We start from the raw sequence: 9,212 nt of genomic DNA, 5'->3' as shown, positions 1-9,212 counted from the left end.
CTATTTTATGAATCTAAACAGAAAAAGTATAGGTTTATAGTCGGAAAAATAAGTTACAAGTCATTTTTGTAAAGGTAGTCATTTCAGTCGAAAGAACGACGTCTAGATGACCATTTTAGAAAACATACTTCCACTTTGAGTTTAACCATAATTTTTGGATATAGTTTCATGTTCATAATAAAAATCATTTTCTCAGAATAACAAATTTTAAATCAAAGTTTATCATAGTTTTTAATTAACTAACCCAAAACAGCCCGCGGTGTTACTACGACGGCGTAAATCCGGTTTTACGGTGTTTTTCGTGTTTCCAGGTTTTAAATCATTAAGTTAGCATATCATATAGATATAGAACATGTGTTTAGTTAATTTTAAAAGTCAAGTTAGAAGGATTAACTTTTGTTTGCGAACAAGTTTAGAATTAACTAAACTATGTTATAGTGATTACGAGTTTAAACCTTCGAATAAGATAGTTTTATATATATGAATCGAATGATGTTATGAACATCATTACTACCTCAAGTTTAGTAGGTAAACCTACTGGAAGTGACAAGAAATGATCTAGCTTCAAAGGATCTTGGATGGCTTGAAAGTTCTTGAAGTAGGATCATGACACAAAAACAAGTTCAAGTAAGATTTTTACTCGAATTAAGATAGTTTATAGTTATAGAAATTGAATCAAAGTTTGAATATGAATATTACCTTGAATAAGAAAGATAACCTACTGTATATAACAAAGGTTTCTTGATCTTAGATGATTACTTGGAATGGATTAGAAAGTTTGGAAGTAAATTAGTAAACTTGAAGGGATTTTTGAAGTGTTCTTGAAGTGTTCTTCCTATGATGATTATAGCTTGATTCTTGAAGTGATTTTTAATGAAGATGATGATTAACTACTGGAAAAATACGTTCATAATAGTGTGTGTGTGTTGAGAGAGAATTAGAAAGAGAATTGGAAGTGAAATGGAGTGAATGATGAGTGGTAATTGGTGAGTGGTGAGTGGGGTTAAAAGGAGTTCTAGTTAGTTGACTAGCTCATGGTAGAAGTTAAAATTGATTAGTCATACATGACATAATCAAGAGTGGAATCCCATGCTAGTTCCTATTGGTATATACCCATAGTAAGTACGTTTTGAAGCTGTGTATAATACGGGTAAGAATACGACTAGAATTCTTGATGAAAGAAAAGAATGGGAAAGTAACTGTAACCATTTTCGTTAAGTATGAGTGTTTTGATATATGTCTTGAAGTCTTCTAAAAGTATTTTAATACATCTAAATACACTACATGTATATACATTTTAACTGAGTCGTTAAGTCATCGTTAGTCGTTACATGTAAGTGTTGTTTTGAAACCTTTAAGTTAACGATCTCAATTAATGTTGTTAACCCATTGTTTATTATATATAATGAGATGTTAAATTATTATATTATCATGATATTATGATATATTAATATATCTTAATATGATATATATACATTTAAATGTCGTTACAACGATAATCGTTACATATATGTCTCGTTTCGAAATCCTTAAGTTAGTAGTCTTGTTTATATGTATATAACTCATTGTTAATATACTTATGGAGATACTTACTTATCATAATCTCATGTTAACCATATGTATATCCATATATATATCGTCATGTCATTTTTACAAGTTTTAACGTTCGTGAATCGCCGGTCAACTTGGGTGGTCAATTGTCTATATGAAACATATTTCAATTAATCAAGTCTTAACAAGTTTGATTGCTTAACATGTTGGAAACATTTAATCATGTAAATATCAATCTCAATTAATATATATAAACATGGAAAAGTTCGGGTCACTACAATTTGATGTCGACGAACTAGCAAACAAAAACGGATAAGGCGGCCATGCGATCGCATGGCAAAAACACTGAAAACTCATGCGATCGCATGGAGTCTGAAATCTGGCCACATCTATAAATCGAGCCATTTCTGCATTCTGGTTATCATTCTTCATTCCTACTCCGTATTATATTTATTAATTATATTATTATTATTATTATTAATTATTATTATTATTATTATTATTATTAAGATTAATATTATTATTAATCTTATTATTATTAGTAGTATTTGTATTATTATTAGTATTACACATAAAATACTACGACGAGGTTATGTCCAAAAGATTTCAAAAATGATTTTCGAGCGAGATAGAGCTAAGGAAACTTTGGGTTATTACTAATGAGGTTACGGGTATTGTTCGAGGGTTTTGCTTCTAAGTCAAATCTAGTGTTTATCATCTCTGTTGCGTCTACGTATTTTCCTACAATATTAAATCTCAATATTTATATGTAAGCACTCATATTTTATCTTTTATAAATTAATAGTGTATACATGTCTAGTGCTCGAGTATATATATTTATACGTGTTTGTATGTTAAATTTTGTCGTTAAACAGTTTATAATGAATCATAAATTAAATCCATATATTACTGGTAAAAGGTATATGATATATATGTTTTTGGAAAGCTGGCGAAAAATCAATAACTTTTCATTTAGACACTGAATAGTTTCGATGAACGGATTAAAAGATATGGTCAACTGAATTATGATTGACGTTAATTGAAATTGCTTTTGAATCTGCAATTAAGATTTAAACAATTTGTTTACAAGATTGATAAAATGAATTTTTGAATATTACCAACCGAGTAAATGAATCCTAATATAAGGCACGACTCGTTTTCTTAAACAATTGTTAAAATTGACTTTTTGAAATAACTTTTGATAACTATTGTATGTCGATATCGAGCATTAGGATTGTGATACACAATGACCTGACCTACCTTGATAGACATTTATTGACCAACATATGTTCTCTAGGTTGAGATCTACGGTTATTTGATATTCCGAGTTTCGGTCACATTTTGGTGAACAACTTTATGTACTGCTAAGGTGAGTTTCATTTAATCCCTTTTTAATTGCTTTTGCAATATATTTTTGGGCTGAGAATACATGCACTTTATTTTAAACGCAATGGATACAAGTACATACTAATTTCTACACTGAGTTTGAACCGAAAATCCCTTAGCTTTGGTAACTAGTAACTGCCAGTTATAAGAACTGGTGGACGCGAGTAGTAGTATATGGATCCATAGGGCTTGATATCCCCGTCCGAGCTAGAGCACTAGCCTTTTAACGGTCGTATGCTATTTGAGAAGCGTACACGTTGGTTTGCGTGTATTATTAAGATGATTATACAAAGGGTACAAATTATATATACGTTAAGTTTAGTTCCCAGGGTGCTCAATCTTGTAGAATATTTTGATAAACGTTTCTGGATGAAACAACTGAAATCTTGTGATCCACTTTTATATACAGATTATACGAAACACTAAAACTATGAACTCACCAACCTTTGTGTTGACACTTGTTAGCATGTTTATTCTCAGGTTCCTAGAAGCCTTCCGCTGTTTGCTTACATGTTATACAAGCTATGTACATGGAGTCTTGCATGCTTTATTCAAGAAAACGTTGCATTCACAAAATCATCACCATGTATCTTATTTTGACTGCATTGTCAACGGAATTACTATTGTAAACTATTATTTACGGTGATTATCTATATATAGAAATCATCAGATGTCGCGAACCTTTGATTTAAATATTCATTGATGGTGTGCCTTTTCAAAAGAATGCAATGTTTACAAAATGTATCATATAGAGGTCAAATACCTCGCAATGAAATCAATGAATGACGTGTTTGTCCATATGGATTTGGAGCGATCGTCACAGTAACCTACAACTAGTTGTCCATAGTTAGATGTACAGAAATAAATTGATATATATTATCTTGAATCAATCCACGATCCAGTATATACACGTCTCAGGCTAGATCACAACTCAAAGTATATATATTTTTGGAATCAACCTCAACTCTGTATAGCTAACTCCAACATTACTGCATATAGAGTGTCTATGGTTGTTCCAAATAATATATATAGATGGGTCGATATGATATGTCAAAACATTTGCATACGTGTCTATGGTATCCCAAGATTACATAATATATTAGAATACATGTATAATACAATATAAGTTAGCTAGGATATGATTTGTATAGAATTGTTACAATATTTCCCGTAGCTACAACAATCAAAAAATATCCAATCTTGTTTTACCCATAACTTCTTCGTTTTAAATCCGTTTTGAGTGAATCAAATTGCTATGGTTTCATATTGAACTCTATTTTATGAATCTAAACAGAAAAAGTATAGGTTTATAGTCGGAAATATAAGTTACAAGTCGTTTTTGTAAGAGGTAGTCATTTCAGTCGAAAGAACGACGTCTTGATGACCATTTTGAAAAACATATTTCCACTTTGAGTTTAACCATGATTTTTGTATATAGTTTCATGTTCATAAGAAAAATCATTTTCTCAGAAGAAAAACTTTTAAATCAAAGTTTATCATAGTTTTTAATTATCAAACCCAAAACAGCCCGCGGTGTTACTACGACGGCGTATGCCCGGTTTTACGGTGTTTTTCATGTTTCCAGGTTTTAAATCATTAAGTTAGCATATAATATAGATATAGAACATGTGTTTACTTGATTTTAAAAGTCAAGTTAGAAGGATTAACTTTATTTGCGAACAAGTTTAGAATTAACTAAACTATGTTCTAGTGATTACAAGTTTAAATCTTCGAACAAGATAGTTTTATATGTATGAATCGAATGATGTTATGAACATCATTACTACCTTAATTTTAGTAGGTAAACCTACTGGAAAGCAAAAAAAATAGATCTAGCTTCAAAGGATCCTTGGATAGCTTGAAAGTTCTTGAAGCAGAATCATGACACGAAAACAAGTTCAAGTAAGATTTCCACTCGAAATAAGATTGTTATAGTTATAGAAATTGAATCAAAGTTTGAATATGAGTATTACCTTGTATTAGAAAGATATCTTACTGTAAATAAGAAAGATTTCTTGAGGTTGGATGATCACTTTACAAGATTGAAAGTAAGCTAGCAAACTTGGAAGTATTCTTGATTTTATGAAACTAGAACTTATAGAATTTATGAAGAACACTTAGAACTTGAAGATAGAACTTGAGAGAGATCAATTGGATGAAGAAAATTGAAGAATGAAAGTGTTTGTAGGTGTTTTTGATCGTTGGTATATGGATTAGATATAAAGGATGTGTAATTTTGTTTACTTGTAAATAAGTCATGAATGATTACTAATATTTTTGTAATTTTATGAGATATTTCATGCTAGTTGCCAAATGATGGTTCCCACATGTATTAGGTGACTCACATGGGCTACTAAGAGCTGATCATTGGAGTGTATATACCAATAGTACATACATCTAAAAGTTGTGTATTGTACGAGTACGAATACGGGTGCATACGAGTAGAATTGTTGATGAAACTGAACGAGGATGTAATTGTAAGCATTTTTGTTAAGTAGAAGTATTTTGATAAGTGTCTTGAAGTCTTTCAAAAGTGTAAGAATACATATTAAAACACTACATGTATATACATTTTAACTGAGTCGTTAAGTCATCGTTAGTCGTTACATGTAAATGTTGTTTTGAAACCTTTAGGTTAACGATCTTGTTAAATGTTGTTAACCCATTTTTATTATATCTAAAGAGATGTTAAATTATTACATTATCATGATATTATGATATATTAATATATCTTAGTATGATATATATATACAGTTAAATGTTGTTACAACGATAATCGTTACATACATGTCTCGTTTCGAAATCATTAAGTTAGTAGTCTTGTTTTTACATATGTAGTTCATTGTTAATACACTTAATGGCATGTTTACTTATCATTTATCATGATTAAACATAGTGTATCAATATCTTAATATGATTCATATGTATTTAGTAAGACGTTGTTATAACGATAATCGTTATATATATCGTTTCGAGTTTCTTAATTCAATACTTTCAATTTTATGTATATAACTCATTGTTAAAATACATAATGAGATACTTACTTATCATAATATCATGTTAACTATATATATAATCATATATATGTCATCATATAGTTTTTACAAGTTTTAACGTTCGTGAATCACCGGTCAACTTGGGTGGTCAATTGTCTATATGAAACCTATTTCAATTAATCAAGTCTTAACAAGTTTGATTGCTTAACATGTTGGAAACACTTAATCATGTAAATAACAATTTCATTTAATATATATAAACATGAAAAAGTTCGGGTCACTACAATATAATGTAGTTTCATTTACTTGTGTCTATTTCGTAAAACATTTATAAAATTGCTGTATTCTCATCCCAAAATATTAGATTTTAAAAGTGGGACTATAACTCACTTTTACAGATTTTTACTTCGTTGGGAAGTAAGACTTGGCAACTGGTAGATTCACGAACCTATAACAAATATGTACATATATATCAAAGTATGTTCAAAATATATTTACAACATTTTTAATACGTTTTAATGTTTTAAGTTTATTAAGTCGGCTGTCCTCGTTAATAACCTACAACTAGTTGTCCACAGTTAGATGTACAGAAATAAATCGATATATATTATCTTTAATCAATCCACGACCCAGTGTATACACGTCTCAGGCTAGATCACAACTCAAAGTATATATATTTTTGGAATCAACCTCAACCTTGTATAGCTAACTCCAACATTACTGCATATAGAGTGTCTATGGTTGTTCCAAATAATATATATATATATGGGTGGATATGACATGTCAAAACATTTGCATACGTGTCTATGGTATCCCAAGATTACATAATATATTAGAATACATGTATAATACAATATAAGTTAGCTAGGATATGATTAATATAGATTTGTTATCAATTTTCACGTAGCTACAACAAGAAAATTATCCAATATTGTTTTACCCATAACTTCTTCGTTTTAAATCCGTTTTGAGTGTTTCAAGTTGCTATGGTTTCATATTGAACTTAAGTTTATGAATCTAAACAGAAAAAGTATAAGTTTATTGTCGGAAATATAGGTTACAAGTCGTTTTTGTAAAGGTAGCCATTTCAGTCGAAATAACGACGTCTAGATGACCTTTTTGGAAAACTTACTTCCACTTTGAGTTTGACCATGATTTTTGGATATAGTTTCATGTTCATAAGAAAAATCATTTTTACAGAAGAACAACTTTTAAATCAAAGTTTATCATAGTTTTTAATTAACTAACCCAAAACAGCCCGCGGTGTTACTACGACGGCGTATATCCGGTTTTACGGTGTTTTCGTGTTTTCCGGTTTTAAATCATTAAGTTAGCAAATCATATAGTTATAGAACATGTGTTTAGTTGATTTTAAAAGTCAAGTTAGAAGGAATAACTTTTGTTTGCGAACAAGTTTAGAATTAACTAAACTATGTTCTAGTGATTACGAGTTTAAACCTTCGAATAAGATAGTTTTATATATATGAATCGAATGATGTTATGAACATCATTACTACCTCAAGTTTAGTAGGTAAACCTACTGGAAGTGACAAGAAATGATCTAGCTTCAAAGGATCTTGAATGGCTTGAAAGTTCTTGAAGTAGGATCATGACACAAAAACAAGTTCAAGTAAGATTTTTACTCGAATTAAGATAGTTTATAGTTATAGAAATTGAATCAAAGTTTTAATATGAATATTACCTTGAATAAGAAAGATAACCTACTGTAAATAACAAAGGTTTCTTGATCTTAGATGATTACTTGGAATGGATTAGAAAGCTTGGAAGTAAACTAGTAAACTTGAAAGGATTTTCGAAGTGTTCTTGAAGTGTTCTTCCTAAGATGATTATAGCTTGATTCTTGAAGTAATTTTTGATGAATATGATGATTAGCTACTGGAAAAATTCATTCATAAGTGTGTGTGTGTGTGTGTGTGTTGAGAGAGAATTAGAAAGAGAATTGGAAGTGAAATGGAGTGAATGATGAGTGGTAAGTGGTGAGTGGTGAGTGTGGTTAAAAGGAGTTCTAGTTAGTTGACTAGTTCATGGTAGAAGTTAAAATTGATTAGTCATGTATGACATAATCAAGAGTGGAATCCCATGCTAGTTCCTATTGGCATATACCCATAGTAAGTACGTCTAGAAGCTGTGTATAATACGGGTATGAATACAACTAGAATTCTTGATGAAAAAAGAATGGGAATGTAGCTGTAACCATTTTTGTTAAGTATGAGTGTTTTGATATATGTCTTGAAGTCTTCAAAAAGTATATTAATACATCTAAATACACTACATGTATATACATTTTAACTGAGTCGTTAAGTCATCGTTAGTCGTTACATGTAAGTGTTGTTTTGAAACCTTTAAGTTAACGATCTCATTTAATGTTGTTAACCCATTGTTTATTATATCTAATGAGATGTTAAATTATTATATTATCATGATATTATGATATATTAATATATCTTAATATGATATATATACATTTAAATGTTGTTACAACGATAATCGTTACATATATGTCTCGTTTCGAAATCCTTAAGTTAGTAGTCTTGTTTTTATGTATATAACTCATTGTTAATATACTTAATGATATGTTTACTTATCATAATACCATGTTAACTATATATATCCATATATATGACATCATATAGTTTTTACAAGTTTTAACGTTCGTGAATTACCGGTCAACTTGGGTGGTCAATTGTCTATATGAAACCTATTTCAATTAATCAAGTCTTAACAAGTTTGATTACTTAACATGTTGGAAACACTTAATCATGTAAATAACAATTTCATTTAATATATATAAACATGGAAAAGTTCGGGTCACTACACTAGGTTGTGCTTACTCGACATCAGATTTTCATGGAGTTTGGCTACCATCAGGTGGATGACTGGATTTGATTTCCATATGGGTATCTTGGGTTTCTCGACAATGGATTCCCTGTTATGGGAACGATTTCTGATGATTTTCTTAGTGGCAGTGATTACGAGTATATGTTTTGGATGGTGTTTGTGGTGGTTGTATTCATTATGTAGTTGCAACCGTTCCATGGTTGCGTTAGGTTTTTCAAAGATGATAGGTGTGCGGCTTCATATACTTTGAGGAGGACATCGAACTAGACCATCACGAGTTTTCATGGTCTTAGAGGTCTACCCATATTTATAAATGATCATATTTTATGTTGAATAAAGATTAAATGTGAATTTGTTTGCCTGTTAATTTAATGACTCAGTAGCATTTAGTGTGTTTGTTTTTTAACATTTGAATGACAA

This window comes from Rutidosis leptorrhynchoides, chromosome 3 (genome assembly GCF_046630445.1).
Source record: "Rutidosis leptorrhynchoides isolate AG116_Rl617_1_P2 chromosome 3, CSIRO_AGI_Rlap_v1, whole genome shotgun sequence".
Taxonomy (NCBI): domain Eukaryota; kingdom Viridiplantae; phylum Streptophyta; class Magnoliopsida; order Asterales; family Asteraceae; genus Rutidosis; species Rutidosis leptorrhynchoides.
Note: the sequence above shows the minus strand (reverse complement) of the source record.